General features: G+C 42.2%; 1 protein-coding gene across 1 annotated transcript in view; it reads right to left on the bottom strand.

Annotated features, from left to right (window-relative positions):
- Window positions 1-18,545, bottom strand: part of LOC123778074 (uncharacterized) — a 316,222-nt gene that overhangs the window by 34,545 nt on the left and 263,132 nt on the right. The window contains exon 6 of the mRNA XM_087869408.1: window positions 9,423-9,566. The gene's annotated coding sequence lies outside the window, so the exon portion shown is untranslated. The remainder of the gene's footprint in view (window positions 1-9,422; window positions 9,567-18,545) is intronic.

The following is an 18,545-nucleotide window of genomic DNA, read 5'->3' on the forward strand; positions in this document are numbered from 1 at the left end:
CAGATACAGGTTTTATCTCCTTTTTCTCCCCCCTGAATTTACTGTCTTGGGAAGAGAAGGGTAATCTGGTAAGGGGAAATGTGTGGCAGAGTTTTCTTTCTTAGCAATGCTAATAAGCATGGCTGTTTCTTATCCAAATAGTAGTTATTTCCTGCAAGTATTTCTTTCTTTCTTTCAAAATGAATTCTTTGCCTAAAATTAAAGGATAATAATAATGATGATGAAATTAATTCTCTGGTGTATCAGGCTGCAAGATGAAGTTAGGGTGCAATTCTATATATAGAAGGGCTTCATAAGGAGAATTGAAACTCTGATCCCAAATACCTTGCCGTATGGATAAAAAGTGAGGTGTCAAATTAAAAAAACACTTCCCAGCTCGCCTCTCTGACTGCATTTCAGTGTTTCAGAACTGGACCAGCCGTTGGTGCTCAGACTGGTAGCATGCATTAGTTTCTGGTGGCCAATGTGCAGGTCCATCACTTCCAGCCCCTTCGGGGTGTTGCAGTAGGAACCAAGTGCTTATGACCTGCGGCATCTCTGAGCCTCTTAACATTGAGAGGCCATGGGTGGAAATCACATTCTGGACTGAAAAAGTGGCAATATGATCATTCTTGCTGTGAGCTGGTTTGGGTACTGATGTTAAGCAAAGAGGTCATTTTTATCTGACACTATTCCATATCCAGGGTAGGCAAACTGTGGTTCCTAGACCCAAGACACCCTATTTCTTGTTTGCATAAATACAGTTTTGTAAATAAATTTTACTGCTGGTTGTAGCAGTGACTCCTCCTTATTTCACAGTGGCCTCCTGGCCCCTCAGCTGAACAGAAATCCTGCCAGCTTTCCTCTTTCCTAGTGGAAGTCCATGATCTGGAACAAAGGTTAGCAAATTCTGGCCCACTGCTTGTTTTGTCAATAAAGCTTTATTGGAACACATCCATACCCATTTATTTATATATCATCTGTGAGTGCTTCTGAGCTATCACAGCAGAGTTGAGTAGTTGCAACAGGGGGCTACAATCTTACAATATTTATTATCTGATCCTTTACAGAAAATGGTGCCAATTCTCCTTCTACGTGAATGAAGTTTCCTGAAGATTTGTTGCCCAGGGGAGGTTGTGAGAGAATTAAGTCATCACCCAGACATGGCAGTAGACACTTGCACTTATGCTCTGAGGCATCTGGGGACCAGCCTTGGACCTTGAAGCAGCAATCTTGTAGCAGCAGGAAGACATCATCTCTCACATTAAATTAAGGATGGTAATGTGAAATTGAGTGGTCTTGTTTTCTCTATATTTAATTTTTAAGCCTCTTTGGTTTTAGAGTTGTATAAGAATAAGGAATTTTTTACCAAGATGTCTGTTTGTAAATATTTAATTTACACTGGAATACAAATTATTTAAGCAATGCTAGAGCTCCTGGAGAAGTTTTTTGAGGGGATCTGTACATTACTTGGGTTTGAGAAACACTGGTGAGGTGCCTTTTTCCTCAGATCTTCACACTGGCTTCCCTGCCCTCTGTTTTCTCTCTGCTCTGATTAATTAATTAATTAATAATTAAACATTTTGTTTACTTATTTTAAGTAATCTCTATGCCCAACATGTGGCTCGAACTCACGACCTTGAGATCAAGAGTTGCACGCTCCATGGACGGAGCCAGCCAGGACACCCTCTGCTCTGATTTATATCCTTTAACCTGGGGACAGAAAACTTTTTCTGTAAAGGGTAGATGGTAAATATTTTAGATGATCTCTGTTGTTTAGCATGAGGCATAAACAAATGGGTGTGGCTGGGTTTCACTAAAACTTTGTTTATAGACGTTGAAATTTGAATTTCATCTAATTTTCATATGCCATGAAACATTCTTCTTTTGGTTCATGTTCAAGCACGTAAAAATGCAAAAATTAAAAAAAAATTCTTAGCTCACGAGACGTAAAATAAAAAGATGAGGAACTGGATTTGGCCCACAGGCCACAGTTTGCCAATCCTGTCCTTATTACCAATGACTGCATCTTTTTAAAAAGTCAATTTTATTTTGTTCCTGCTTAGAAATCTACACCTGAATCCACGTTTGTTTTGTTTTGTTTTGTTTGTAAGATTAAGTCCATTCACCTAGCCATAGCATTCCAGCCTTTAGGATATTTTCCCAATACCATTTTCTTCCACACTTCTCCATAAAATCTATGAACACATTGAATTTATCATTTTCCCCCCTGCTATTCTGGATTTTCCTCCCATGTCATCTTGCCTTTTCCATGTGGTCTTGTCAGCCCAGAATGCACTACCCCTCATTCTTCACCTGGCAAAGCCCTGAATGTCCTTCCTGACCCTGTCTCTCCTATACAACCCAGCTAGCTGCTCCTTTCCCACTGTCACATCATACTCAGTACCCCTATTAAGTAGCACTTGTAATGTCGAGTTTTCGTGATTTCTGAGTGTTTTGTTGCTCTCATCACATGAGCCTTTTGAGAACAGGGATCATGACAATTCAACCCTGTATCCCTGAAGTCTAGCACAGTACCCTAACACTAAGTAGACGTTCAATAAAAATGTTCCTAGTGAATGTTCTAGCAATTATTAGTAAGAGACATAACAGCTACTATTTATCAAGTCCTTTTTTATGCTCCAGACACTGTGCTGAGTACTTGGCATGCATGATCTGAGTTAGTATATCAGGTTCAATACGTTTTTCCTTCCCACTCTGTTTTTTTTTTTTAATTAGATCACAACTCTTTAATTTCATAAGATACTTACTATATTCAACAGTGGAATTTTGAACATTAGAGACAAGGCTGATGGAGGAAATAGTTTGGTCTCTCAAATCCTATTGGCTCTGCTTTGTGATTAAGGCAATCCTATCTATCTTCTCGCCCTATGGCAGCCCCATGCCCTACAGGAAAGAAACATTACCAAGTTCTTAGGAAAGAACAGATAAAAATAAACTGTTGGCATGTCAACAGAATTCCTCTTCATCTTTGTCACTGGGCAACATTAGGGGCGTGCCCTCCTTTCCCAGAGTTGCTAGAACATAAATGAAGCCCAAGTTGAGTCAAAGAGGGCCCAGGGGACCTGATTGTGCATTCTCCTCCTGGCTGAGGAGGGAAGAGAGTCCCTTTGTTTGGCAGTGGATGCTTTCCAAATTTAGAGAGTCCTTAATGACTCTTCAACTGCATTACATCCTGAGGATAATTAGTAATGTTGCTGCTCAGCTGTTCAGCACCAATCAATCAAAGAAGATACACAGAACATGCGATAAATCCAGAATCTGAATCCATTCCAGGGGAGGAAAAGACATCTCCTTCAAGGTTCAATAAAGGAAGTCCATCCTTCTGGGGAATATATTTAGAGGGGCAAAGATTAAGTAAACAAGAGGACCTTGTCAGTTTTTGTGCTATCGTGACTCATGGGTGTCTCGTTCGTGAATGGTGCAGGAGAAATGGGGGGAAGTCTTCATGAGGAAACATTATAAAGTACAAAGCAGGTGAGATACTTTATTTTTCTGTAAACTCGGGATAGCTCCACCTTTTCAAGCTCCTGGTTCCAAAGCTACTTTGCAATGTTTGCAGCTCGTTCCTTGCCCGCGGCCCAAGTGGCCCTACAGCTGGATCTTGGCAGGAAGACTCATCCCTAAACTGAATGAAGACACTGGAGATCCAAATCTTTGGGGATGCTGCTGATCCAGGTTGAGAAGGATGAGTGCAGAGAGCTGCCCCATGGACTGGGTGACATGAAAGCAGGGGTGACGTTGGTGGAAGGATGATGGGAGGAGAGGTCGTAGAAAAAATGGATACATACAACTGTTTTAATAAAATTTCCTGTAACAGAATGATATTGGCAATGGTGTAGAGTGGAAGGTGGGGCCCAAAAGAGCTTTTTGTGAGATTGTGTTTGTTTTTTAAGTGGAAGAGACTCATCTATCTACATTTCAAAGGGATTTTTTATGGCCATCACTGATCTGTTTTCTGTCCCCAAAATTTTCACCTTTTCCAAAATGTCTTATACATGGGACCATACTGTGTGCCCCATTCCAAGTCTGCCTTCCTGCGCGTGGCAAAATGTATTTCACATTCACTCATGTTGTGTGTATCAATAGTTCAAGCCCTTCTACTTGCCAAGTGGTAGCCCATCAAATGGCTGTGTCATGGTCATTTATCCATCCACCAGCTAAAGGGCCGTTGTGTCATTTCCAGTCTTCACAGACCAAAAGAGTGGCAGAAAGCATTCACGCGCAGGTTTTTGTGTGTACATAAGCTTTCCCTTGTCTTGGGAAAATACCCAGGAGTGGGATAAGCTGAGCCATATGATAATTGTATGTTTAATTTTATAATAAACTGCCAACCTGTTTTCTCAGTGAGCTGTGCCGTTTTGCCAAACGTAATTTTTTCAAAAATCAGTGAATTGAAATTTAAATTTAGCAAAAGCCAAAGGCAAGGATCTGGTAAAGAGAGAGAGAGAGCACAGAGGTACAGAGTGGAGTTGGGGACAGGTGAATCATAAAGTTTCCAGAACGAAGAAGGGAATGGGATCCAGAGAATAGGAGCGGGACCTGCCCTCGCGCGTGGAACACCACCTTTCTTGTGCAGAGAGGAGAGAAGGTGGGAAGGTTGGTGCAGATGTTAGCTTGTGAGCAGAGAGTTGAGAGTAAGTTCCCATCTTTGAAGCAGAAACGAGTGAAAGGGGAAAGGAGATAGAAGGCTGAGAAGAGTGGAGAAGATTTAAAGCAGTCTTTGCAGAGTGGGGAGAAGCAAGCTGCTGGGATGAATGTAGTAAGGTGTGCAGGCAGAGCTGGGCTGGTCTTCAGCGATGCTGATCTGCTTGTTTGAACCAAATGAGTTTATGATATCAGCCAGAGAGTTACTGAAGTGCTGGATAAGTAATCCCAGGCTGGACACACAAGGAAGTGAATTCAGGAGGGGATGGTAGATGGAAGGAAAGCAATTTTCATTGTCAAACTATTGTCTCAGCTTGGAAGTCAGCTGAAGCTGGGGTTGAGATGAAAGAGGAGCAGGGGGGCACCTGGGTAGCTCAGTCGGTTGGTCGTCTGCCTTTGACTCAGGTCATGATCCTAGGGTTCTAGGATCGAGTCCCGAGTTGGGGCTCCCTGCTCAGTGGGTAGTCTGTTTCTCCCTCTCTCTCTGCACTCCCCCCACTCATGTGCTCTCTCTCCTTCTCAAATAAATAAATTTTTTTAAAAAAGAGGAGGAGGAGGAGAAGGAAGAAGAGAGGGAGGAAGGGGGGAAGGAGAGGAAGAGAGAGGTAAAAATAGAGATGGGGAGAGAGAGAGAAGAGGGAGAGAAGAAACTAGGGCATGATGGTGTGACTTCTTCCTGCCTTCCTGTTGGCAGTGACACTTCCCTCCTAAAGCAGCAGCTGAATCAGGTCTGCAGCTTTCCCAACACTCTCAAAGACAGCAGCACCAACCTAGTGCCCTCTTCTGAGGTCTGAGAACTAGCACCATGGGTCCCCTCCTCCAAACTCCATGTTTTAGCGAGTCCAACTCCCTGCCTTTGTTCGCCCCTTGCTAGCGGTGTTGGCTGCTCCCTGCAGCTCTACCTTACAGTTAGAGCGAGTCTTCCCTCTTTGGTTCTTCAATACCGTTTAACACTTGTTACAATTCATTTCTTTCTGTTCCAATAACTTGTGTGCTTTCTTTCTCTTGAATGGGCCCTGGGGGATACAGGAGACATTGAACTAGAGATGCCTAAGAAGTGAAAGAACGGTAGTAATGGAAGTATTCGAAGAAGTAAGTTGGAAGGACAGAGGTCTGCATGCTTGAGTTGGCCATTTAAAAGGGAAGAGTTTGGGAGTGATGACAAGGTGGAGGGTGCTTCCCTCAGGGTGGGTGGATGGCTGAGATGGAGTGGAGAACAAGGTTCTTAGAGAAGTCATTGACCAACATGCCTTGCATGGCCACTGAAACCAGCCCAGATGTTGACAAGGGCTGGGACAGAATGGGAAAATGTGTGCCAAGAGTTCAATAAACAGAAGATGGTCAAAAGTTACAAACTGCCAGTTAGGAGATAAATAAGTACCGGGATGCAATGTGCAGCACAATGACCACAGTTCCCAGGGCTGCAGGTGTATTGGAAAGCTGTTATGAGCATTCTCATCACAAGGAAAAGAAAACATTTTTTCTCCCCTTCCCATTTTCGTATCTATATGAGGTGATGCCTGCTGACCATACTCATTGCGCTGATTCATTTCAAATTATCACTCTGTACATCTTAAACTTACACAGTGTTGTATGTCAATTATATCTCACTAAAATTGGGGTGGGGGGAAAAGTAAATAAAGAGGCAAGTCCAGAATGTCATTAGATGAAAGGGATATGGAAGGAATAAGGTGTCAGAATTGAATGACCTAAGCTTCAGAAGAATAGTTGTTTTTTGGGGGGTTTTTTTGGTTTGGTTTTCTTTTCTTTCTTTCTTTCTTTCTTTTTTTAATGAGGTGAGTTTATAAAATTTTACTGAGAGGTCTGCAAAAATTTAAGCAAATGAAAAATACACATCTAAATCCTGAATAGAAAGACCCAATTACTTCCAATTATCTCTGATCTTAATCCCATTAACCTTAAAAATAAAACTTCCCATTATTTTACTAGCAAAAAAAAAAAAATGGGTTTATTTGGGAATAGTTGACAATCGCAACCCGGAACTAGCAAGCTGCCACAAAACCATTGCAAGTCTGGAAAATACACCAGAGGAGTAGCTCTTTTATAGGGGAAAACGGGGAGGGGCCGTTGTAAACTAAAAGTCCATTGGAGGAAACCAGGAGCTCAAAGTTTAGTGGCTTCTCTTTGGCTGAGCTGTGACTTAGCTCTCACCGGCTGCGATCTTGCCAGCAGTGGAAGAAACCTTCCTTCCACCTGCTGGGGTAATAAAACAGTATCAACGTCTAGGTCCAAAGCCCCTCTCTTCCTGTGGGGTCTGCAATTGACTGGTGCTGGGCATAAAAGCTCCCCATGCCTGCCTCCCAATTCCATTCTAAATGAGGGTTGTTTTTTTTTTTTTAATTAATTTTCACAATCCCAATTGGACTTCTTTTAGACCTTGATGCTAAATTTCTAATTCTCGTCTATAAGAATATCATGCCTGAAACAGAGAATAGAGTTTTGAGGGGCGGGGGAGGATAACGAGCATTCAACAGATATTTATGTGTATTATAAAGCCAAATTGTGAAACAGTAAATTGAAGACATAGGAATACATGATCAATGGAACAGACCAGAGAGTCTAGAAATACCCCAAAGAAAATTATATGGAAATTTAGAATATGATAAAAGTAGCATTTCACATTTGTGGGGAATAATAATTTGGAGATAATTGCTTAACTGTTTGGAAAAATATATATTGGACTTATATCGCTGAATACATAAGGGGAAAAAACTTTCTTATTAAGTTACAAAAGTAAGGTTAATAATCAGTGGAAACTTACTCAATCTTGCTGCCTTGAGCCTGATATTTTGTGCACCCTGCCAGGGTATAATACCAGTACCCTACTGGTATAATAGCCAAAGGCGCAGTCACTTGGGTCAAGGTCTTAAAGTTGGAAGTGACAGAAAGGTAAAACTCAGGCTGGTTTAAGATAAAAAGAGAATTTGGCCTATCCAGCTTAAGCCCAGATATAGATTGGGAGATGTCTCCTGAAGAGTCTGCAATTGTGTCATTAGAACTCTGTTTCATACTCTTTACAACCTCTGACTTCCCCTCTGTTGGCCTCATTCTCAAGTTCAACCACTTGATGCCAGCACCTCTGAAGCCCACTTCTGCAGACTCTGGGGCCCCAGAAAACAGGTAACTTTCTCTTCCAGCAATTGCTGCAAAAGTCTCTCTGATTCTCATTGGCTTAGACTGAGTCACATGCCCATTCCCGAACCAATCACTGTTACCAGGAGAATTACAGAGTTTCTATTGGCCAGGTCCAGGATGCACATCCTTCCCAGGATCCAGGTATAGAGTTAACTCCATTCAAATTATATACAGCAAGCATTAGCAAAAAGGTGGTTCTCCAGTGGAACTCAAGGGACTAGTCCTGAGAGAAGAGACTAATAGATAGCTAAAAATAATAGCAGTGGGTGTCTCCTACATCAACTGATACGGTTGGGGTGCTCCTCCTATCTCTATTTTGTTTACCTGAACCCCTCTCCAGTGCTAGGATGTACCCAGGATGTGCCTGCCCTTGACCTGTGGCAGGATGCAGTCCTTCTTTATCCATAAAGCTCCTCTTGAACGAAACCCAACTCCTTAACTGTAGGAATAGCCTGGACAATTTGGGTGTTGTGAAAATTATCTTTTACATGAGCAATCTTTCATTCAGCAAATATGTATCAAATATATTCAGTGTGCAGGAACTGAGCCCATAGTGGAGAATAGGGTAGAAATCAAATGTTACCTAGAAACAAACTATTGTTCATATTGATGGGCACCACCCTTGGGGGCCGGCCTTAGATTCCCACCAAGAACATCTCTGCCTCTGGCTTATTGCCCCATCTCCCCTGACCTGCCATAAAGGTTCTGATATGCATCCTTTCCGAGTCCACATAGGTGTGAATCATTTCACACCTCTATGGTGAAAGCTTCCAGAGCAACAACTGGTACTTTGAACTAATTTGCCTCTTGGGTCTCAGTCTCTCCTGTTCACAGACATTATCGTCCAAGCCAAAGACAAGAAGGCAGCACACTGGCTGGAATTGAATAAAAGTCAATCCATCAGCCCTGTGGTTTCAGAGTGGGCAGCATTCATCCCCAAACATTTGCGGGGCTCCCGCAGTGACCAAAGAATGGTATGCAAGGAGAAAGATGAATAAAATGTGGGCCCAGCATCCCAGGGGCTTGCTATCTAGTTGGGAAGAAAAGCGTGTCCAGAAATGGCTGCAAAACCAAGAATGATGTAATAAAAGCTATATAGTGGCATTGACAAGAAGTTAGAGAAGTGGAAGCATTTTCTGATGAGGTGTGAGGAGTCAGGATTGGAGAAGCAGACAGTTGTTTTTGGTAAGTTGGCCCTGTGAATTGAGCTTTGCAGAATGGCTGTAGTGTTTTATAATTTATCCTAAAAGCTTTACCATTCCATGGTGGTTCTCTGAAAACTCTGAGCTTCAGCCCCAAAATACCAACTGCCTAGGTACAGTGGAGAAGCAAACCATTCTCATTAGTTAGTATTAGTTGTCTGGTGCCGTGTAACAAATACCCCTGTGGCTTAACACACATTAATTTTCTCATAGTGTCTGTGGGTCAGGAATTCAGAGCAGCACCGTGCTTCTATAACTTGGTCCTCAAAAGCCACACACTGTCACTTCCACTTTGTTACATTCATTAGAAGCAAGTCATGAAGTCCAGCCCACACTCGAGGAGAGGGAAATTCGACTCCACCATGCATGGGAAGGAATATGAAAGAATTTGGACATATTTTGAAATCACCACAATACCTCCATGCCTTTCATTGTGTCACTCCTCTGCTCTTTCAGGTAGTATGGCTCCAGAGTCAAAATGCCTGGGTTGGAATCTTGGGTCTACCACATACTTTCAGCGTGACTCAAGGCAAATAATTTCTCAGGCTTCGGTCTTCTAATCTGCAAAATGGGGATAATATTAACACCCACTTCATATGATTTTTGTGAGGATTAAATGAGGTAGTGCATGCAAATACTGTGTGGGCAATACATGTAATACACATAAATACATGAAAACACCTGGAACAGTGGTTTGTACACAGTGAGTGCTTGATGAATGTTAGCTTTTTTTTTTTTGCTTTTTTTTTTAGTTGTTATCCACTCTCATCTCTACTTGGCAAACTCCTATTCTTTCTTTTTAATATTTTATTTTTTTTTTTTAAGATTTTATTTATTCATTTGACAGAGAAAGAGAAAGCCAGCAAGAGAGGGAACACAAGCAGGGGGAGTAGGAGAGGAAGAAGCAGGCTCCCAGCAGAGCAGGGAGCCCAATGTGGGGCTCAATCCCAGGACTCTGGGATCATGCCCTGAGCCAAGGGCAGACACTTAATGACTGAGCCACCCAGGCGCCCTTTATTTATTTATTTGAGAGAGAGAGCACGCGAGTGAGCATAAGAAGCGGGAGGGGCAGAGGGAGAAGCAGTCTTCTTGCTGAACAGAGAGCCTGACACAGGGCTCAATCCCCGGGCCCTGAGATCACGACCTGAACCAAAGTCAGATGCTTAACCAGCTGAGCATCCAGGTGCCCCACTCCTGTTCTTTCAAGACTGAATTTGAATGTTTCCTCTTTTGCTAAGATTTCTAGATCTCCTGGGCAAATTTTCTTCCTCTCACCTCCGAGGGACTCTAGCATTTTTATTATTCTTATAATTGGTACTTTTCAAACTGTGTCATCACAGCTTAATTACATGCCTGTACCACCCCGCCAACTGGTGTGGCCCATGAGGATAGATTTGGATCCCCTAGGAGGCAGATTCTATGGAAGGGGAAGAGAAGCAGATCATGAGCAGCCTGTAGGGGACTCCATTTTTCACCCCAGAGTTGGGGCCATGAGGAAAAAGAGGACTGGGTTTTTATGGAAAGTGGTTTCCCAACCACAGCTGCCTGGAGTTAACACCAACTGCTCCCCAGGGTCATCTAGTGGGAGTTCTTGGAGGGAATGCTGCCTTGGGGAGAGAATCCTCTCAGTCACAGCTCTGACACCAGGAGCCCAGGCACTCATTACACGTTCAAACACGTCTCAGGAGAACTGTTAGCAGGTTTCACATACAAGGAAGTACATTTTCAGGAGCATGTGATATTCTGGAAATGCCTTTGTGCAGGAGAACAAGTCAGGAGGAGAGATGACTTCGAATTTCCTGAGCATTCATGGAGAGTTGGTTTTGCTTAGCAAGATATTAGAAGGGCCCGAATTCAATCAAAATTGGTGCCCCTTCCTCCAGTATGCTGCAGGGGAGGGGAGGGGAGGGGAGGGGAGGGGAGGGGAGCCTATTCTGTCCAGGTGGCCCCAGGCTGCTCTCAACAGGAAGCTCCTGGATGGTACACCACAGAAAGTGTGTTGCCAAGCTTCACTTCCCCCCAAAGCAACAGACTGTTATGCTGTTATTTAACTTGATGCTTCAAAGGAGTTTTCAAGCATTGTTCTCATGGCTATTTCAGGCATTGACCTTTAGCCCCGTTGGCTCCACATCTTGGATTAACAGGCTAGTACATTCCCTCCTTACCCAGCCTGTCCCATTGTCATGTTGAGAATTATAGTCTAGGTTCTAGAAGATGTACCAAGTGGAAATAACTGATGGAAGCGTCCAAACCATTCTGAACATTTTCAAAACCCACTTCTACCCAGCTGGGGAGTGTCTCAAAGACACCCCTGTCCACAAGATGGGCCTCATGGACGTCTGTTTTGACTTGCCGACTCTGCCTGCATTCAAAAACCACAGGTCTCTCAAGTCATATAACTTGGAGTGGAGGGGGAGGCTGGTCTGATTTCCCTCAACATCTGGCTCCAAGAGTGGACATGTGACATAGGCCTAATCTGGCCAGAGTTCTCAACCATCAGATCTGAGGCGAAGGGTAAAAGTAGATGTGACTCACACGAATGGTGGTGGGTGGTAACTAGTCTTACTAAGAAGGTGATCCTTTGTATAGTATATCAATGTTGAATTAGTGTTGCACACCTGAAACTTACATAATGTTGTGTATCATTTTTACCTCAATAAAAAGGAAAAAAAAGAAGGGCATGATATCAGCTCTCATGAAGTTAAAATTTCAATAGAGGACTAAAGTTAAGAATAGGAATAACTATCACTTGTGGCAGAATATGTTAATTACTAGCACAGAGAAAGGAGGGAATTGATCCAGCAGGGGATAGGAGACATTCTTAACAGGGAAGGTAGCCTTTGGCTAAGGCCTGGCTGGATTAGGTTTAAGTACATGGGAAAAGCTACACTTTCAGACGGAGAAACCAATGAAGACAAAGGCAACAATATGACAGGAACAACTGCTGACAAGCCACTTGGGTTGGTTGGAACATATGATACTTGGAGGGACAAAAATTGAAAAGGCTGTTTGGTATTCACAGTGGAAGGTTTTAAATGGCAAGTTATAAATTTGGACTACTTATGAAGGCAATTGGGTCTGTTCAGATTTTTATTGTCTACCACCTATCTACAGAAGAGTAGATGAGGTGTAACTCTTATTGAAATATTGTCTTCTACCTAAAGGTATTAAATCATGAAACTAATAAGCAAGCAAACACAAAGGGATCATTACAATTTGCTAGCCTTATAAATACAATAATACGATTTGTAAGCTAAACTTTAAGGAAGAATTGATTCTGTGAATGTATAACTTTAATAAATTGAACATTACCTAAAACAAAGAGACAGATAAAAAACAAAAAAAAAGTGTAAATATGTTTGCCCTGATTGACATCAAGCTCCTGGATCCAGCCATACCTAAAATCTACCACATGACTTTCCAAGTTACATGCTCTTATATTTTATTGAATTAAGACAGTTTTAACTGAATTGGATTTCTTCTCTCAAAACTCCAGAGTTCTGACTTACATGGTACAGATGTACAGTCAGAATGGCAAGTATCAATCTCCTTGGCTGCCTGACTTTACACATGAAGCATCTATCTGAAATTTTGTACTGGAAATTCCTCCTGATAGATGGCACTACTCATAGCTTTCAGTCCCTCTTAACACTTTGTATCTTTGAGAACGCATTTTTATGAGCATTTTAATTAGAGGGGGGAAAGAACAAATTTATTCAGCCTTTTTAAAAAATAATACAGCAATATGTATCAAGAACCTTAAAAAATAAGCTTGTATACTGTATCTCAAGAATTTCTCTTTTTAGGCATCCAACCTAAGTAAAAAATTAGTAGTGTGGGTTTATGATAAGAACACCTGGAAAAGTGGAAAGACAAGAATCTCTTTTGCCAAATTGTCATTTCTCACAGATACTAGAATGTTCTTCAGGATTAGATTGTTCATGATGCAATGCACCCGTACACACTAGGTTATCTTGACATGCTCCTGGAAACACACTGTTTCCCACCCTACTATGATGGTGACTTACTTATTCTCTATTAAGTGCTCTCTGCTTAGCTTCTTGCTACTCTATAGTTTTTGCTTAATTATGGCTTCTGCTATTTTATTTGGCATCAGCCACCTCAGAGTCTGGTGCTGTCCTCTTTCTGTATGTCTTTTAGGCTTTGTCCCATCACCAAGTGCTGACTCTGTCTGGCTGATGTATGGTTCCTGCTGACAATGGTTCCTACTGACCTATGGTTTGCGATGAACAGAAGCTCCTACTGAACCACGTCTCCTATTGACCTGTGGCCTCTACTGACTCATGGCCCATGTTAACTCAGGGTTTCTACAGATCCAGAGTTCTTCTTGGTCCATGGCTTCTGTTGACCCCTTTCTCCTGATGATCCATGGATCCTTCTGAACTATGGCTCCTGCTAACCCATGGCAACTACTGACTCATGACTCCTGCTGAACTTTGACCCCTGTTGATCCATGCCTCCTGTTGACTTATGTCTTCTGATGAAACATAGCTCCTGCTAAGCCATGCCTTCTGGTCACCCATAGATTGTAGTGGGATGAAGAAAAGGATCCAGGCCTTCAGATGATCCAGGGCTCCAAAAGACTAGATCTCAGTTCAGGGTAGGCCTAGAATCTCAGAAAAGATATGTAGCACCAATTTTTTAAAAGATTTTATTTATTTATTTGAGAGAGAGAGCACAAGCAGGTGAAGGGCAAAGGGAGAGGAACAAGCAGACTCCCCACTGAGCAGGGAGCCCGATGTGGGGTTTGTTCCTAGGGCCCTGAGATCATGACTTAAGCTGAAGGCTGACGCTTAACCAACTGAGCCACCCAGCCACCCTGATCTGTCGCACTAATTATGGAAGCTGCCTAAGAGTGCTGTATCCCTACACGCACACATGCATGCACGTACACACACGTTGTGTCTTCTCCTCCCCTCTATTGAATTAACCCTACCACCCATGTCAACCCCATGACCCTGAGAGAGATCAGGAGGAATCTTCTAGCTCTCGGCTAGTGGACATAGAGTTCGTTTTAGCAGAAAATCCCTAACTCAATTTATTTGAAGCATGCTTTCTGTGGAGCCCCAAGAAACCAGTTTTTGCAGTTTGTGTGATGATTTTTGAGTACTCTGGAAAAGTTTATCTTCTGTTTTAAAAAGAATAAGTTCCTCTAGTGGAAAATACTCCTGAATATAAAATATTAAAAAAGGAAGACAGCAAGAAACACAGATTTATAGACTTTCAGGGATAGAAGGTACCCTTAAACTTGGAATCCCTCATCTTTTGTGTGTCTTATACCACATCCTGTGTGAGAACAATCTAGTCTCTACTTGAATGCCTCCACTGAACACCAGCTCATTAATTCTGAAGGTAGACCACTCCATTTTTGCATGGTTTTCATTATGACAAAGATTTCTTACACTGATCCCAATTTCTTTCTCCCTGTAATTAATTCAGCCGTATGGACCAACAGAGGGGAAAAAAAGGCGAATTTCTCAATATCACAATTCTTCAAAAATTTAAATGTGAACTATTGGATCATTCATTCATTCATTCACTCATTCTTTCTTTAGTTTCCAACTATTACCTGACCCCAAAATGCTGTTAGTGCCAAGACTGAGAAATACTGCCCTCGCACATTCTGATATCTAGAAAGAAATGTTATTGTCCCCAAAGAAGGGATTTACCAGACATGAAGAATTACTTTTTCCTCAAAACCCATACACTTGAGGATGGAGGGGTGAAAATGTCAGACCTCAAAGCATTTTTCTTTTCTCTACATTTACCAAAAAGGTATGAAAATGAAGTTCTTACCAGTCTTCAATTTCATAGTCTTCTAAATAACATTTTCATGATGTTGTTTTTTACCTCCTTGTACTTATTTGGAAGAATGGTGAGTTAGTGAGTGCCTTGCGGCTGTATGAAGAACAAAGACAGCCCTTTGCTCAGTGCTAACAATCAGCCTCACAAGCTCCTCTCTGTACCTCCTGGCTGCCTCCTATCTGGACTGATTTCTACCCTGAGGTAACATAGTCTGTGGTCTGTATCAGAGATCTGGGAGTTGCCTCTGAACCTCTCTGCTTGTCATTTCCAGCCACCTGGCAAATTCTACTGGAGGAAGCATTTGTTGTTACTACTCTTGCTGCTGACTGTGTTGAATGCTAACAATCTGAGGATCCTTTGTTACGAATAAGATGACAACTAAATAGAGATGGGTTTATTTTCCTTTTTTTTTTTTTAAGATTTTATTTATTCATTGGACAGAGAGACAGCCAGCGAGAGAGGGATCACAAGCAGGGGGAGTGGGAGAGGAAGAAGCAGGCTCCCAGCGGAAGAGCCTGATACGGGGCTCGATCCCAGAACTCTGGGATCACGCCCTTAGCTGAAGGCAGATGCTCAACGACTGAGCCACCCAGGCGCCCTGGGTTTATTTTCCTTTTAAAGGCAAATAAAAACCAGGGTGTAATATTTGCCAGGAAAATAAAAAACCCAAACAAACAATTAATGTCCTTAATATATGAAGAACTCTGACAAATCAATAAGAAAACCCCAAAGCTACTTAATAAAAATCAAAGTAGAACTGCAGCATTTTAATTCACAAAAATTTCAAACTAAAAAAAAAAAATCATGCTGAATTGGGGTACAGTATATCTGACCTGTGGAGGGGAATGGAAATCAGCACATATTTCCAAAAAGTACAATCTATAAAGAAGTTTAAAATAATTAATAGCCTTTGGAGCAATAATCCTCCTTCTAGAAATTTACCCTGGGGACATAATTGGAGATTCAGACAATGATTTATGTACAAGAAAGTAATCAAAGCATTTATAATAGAAAAAAAATAGAAAGTACCTAAATTGTTAAAAACTCATATCCTATGATGGGAAAATTTGTAATAATTAAAATAGTGATTTTATTAAAATTTAAAATTTATTTTAAAAAAACCCTCCCAATCTAATGCAAGAAAAAAATGTATCAAGTATTTCATTTAGTATGTAACTGTTTGGGAGAATGAGCATAGATCATTTTCAGGGAAAAGCATCAGATTGGTAGTAGAAGTTATTTTGGGGTGGTGGATCATGAGTGATCGTCATCATCTTTATCATTATGGTTGTTCCCATTTCTGTGCAATAGACATGTACCACTTTGGTAAATCACAAACTGTGAAAGATTTTTCAAATCTGGAAGTAACAGGTCTGGAGGGAAGATCACTGAACTTCGACTCAGAGAGATCTGAGTCTGACTCCAAGCGCAGCTTCTCACTACTGGTGGGCCATGGGAATGCTACCATATCCTTTGGGAACCTCAGGCTCTAGAGGGGGAGAACAGGACCTATCTCATGCAGCTGTCCTGAGAGTTACACAAGATGCTGTACCATGGTAGGTATGTTGAGCCTGTCCAATAATTGTTAGATAATCAAAGAACCAAATCTGGGACATGGGGATCCAGAATGATGAACTCCTCTGGAAGTGAAAGGGTTTACCCAGACACAACAGTGTAGGAACCCCAGAGTTGGAATCCTGAATCTACAACTTGCTGCTCTGGGATTTCATGCAATTACTTTATCTCTCCAAGACTCAGTTTCTTTACCTGTAAGATAGGAATAGTAAAAGTACCTTTTTGCAGTATGTGAGGGTCAATGAGATAATGCAGGAGCTAGCAAACTATAGTCTGTGTGCCAAATCTGGCCTACCACCTGTCTTTGCAAATAAAGTTTTATTAAAACATATACCCACATAATAGCATCCCTCACTTGCTTACTTACTGTCTGTGGCGCTTTTGTGCTTAAGGGCAGACTTAAGTTGCTGTGACAGAGACAACGTATCTCACAAAACCTAAAATATTTATACTTGGCCCTTTACAGCAGAAGTTTGCTAACCCCTGAGCGAACGTATAAAAGCTACCAAGAGTAGAATCTGTCATTCAAAAGATGATAACTGCTATTATTATGATCAATATCATTATTATCGTTATTGACTGATTGCTCTGCTTGGAAGTAATTCTGAAAAATTACATAGTCTAACCCTGTTTTCATCAGTATTCAGCCTAATGAATCTCAGATAGCTGAGTCATTCTTGCTGACTCACTCTTTAAAAACTGTCGGAGTAAGAGTTCTGAAGGAATCTTTCTGCAATCCAGCCCAATACACATTTGTCATCACCGTTAGGAAAATATTTTATCTCCCTGACTTTCCCATCACTGCTGTTTCCATGTGTGTTCTAGTCTCAAGCGCGAGAAAGAAGTTTTTGGTGTGAACTCTCTGTATAGCCACTTCTCCTGCCTTAAAATTAGTGTATCGCTTTGCAGTTTCTTCCCCTGTAGTTCATGTGACTCCCAGTCTCTGCTATTACTCAGGCAGGCTCTGGTCAGAGACATCCTGGGACTCCAGAGATTCAGCCAGTGTAGACAGGGAGAGAGGCAGGGGTCAAGGAAAAGACCTCACCATAGAGCTGGCCCAGTGCCAAATATACAATGTCTAAAATGTGGCTGTAGTTTCAGGCCAGGAGACATGATCCGAGGAGCTTAATCCAGTAGAGGTGGCTACAGCATCGGCTGTGGGTCTGTCTGTTCAGATCTCGGGTGCTTGCTAGGGAAACTGAGGCAGAAGATGCTTTATCTGCATTATATCAGTGTGGTAAAAGTAGTAGCAGTCTGTCTTATGAGTCTGTGAATGCCCAGGCTCAGGGTGCATTATCCAAACACTAAGTCTTGGTCCAGCTCATTGGCTCAAATGGGAGCATAGGTGAGGCTGTGGGTGGACATGTCAGGGATTCCAAGGAAAGAAGCTGTGGCAGCTCCATCCTACACGTCCTCACCTTTTCCCTTGGTCTCTCTCACCTGCAAAACTTGAGCCACCCATGAGTCTTGATTGAACTTTTTCCGCATAAATTATGGAGCTCGTGATGGAACTTGGATCCTGGAAAATCCAGGCAAAGTTCCACTCTCCCCTGAAATGCCCGGTCATTCACTGAGCCCATGGGTCTGGGGTGGGGCTGGAAAGTTATCTCTAACAAGTTCCCAGGTGAGGTTAGTGCTGCCAATCCAGGGACCAGATTTCGAGAAACCCTAGGTGTAGGAACAACGGGGGTGTAAAACAGAGGTGTGGAGCTTAAAGCATGACCTGCATGTCCATTTCATCGTGATCAGAACCCAGGGTAGGTGCTATCACTCCATTTTATAGATGGATAGAGTGAGGTACAAAGAGAGAAAATGAGCTGGCTCAAGATAAAACTCTTGGGAGCAGTAGTTCTCAACAGCAGAGGAAGGGGGAGGTAAGGGCATGAGCTAGAAGCTGCAGACATAAATGCCTACAGACACCATGCAGACATCATTAGTGAAGGAAGTAGCCCCATGGCAGCTTAAAGCGTGTCTATTCTGTCCCCTGGGGTCACCATGTGGGAATGGAAGCCTGGCGTTGCTAGCTTTTCTGATTTTTCAAGAGAAGTAAAAAATCCCAATCATTAAGTGTTGTCAGTTCTAAATTTCAAAAAATCCTGTGCAGGGCAGGTAATATATATCTGCTGGCTAAATTTGGCC

The sequence above is a fragment of the Ursus americanus genome, chromosome 2 (genome assembly GCF_024610735.1).
Source record: "Ursus americanus isolate L20-20 chromosome 2, mUrsAme1.1.p, whole genome shotgun sequence".
NCBI lineage: Eukaryota > Metazoa > Chordata > Mammalia > Carnivora > Ursidae > Ursus > Ursus americanus.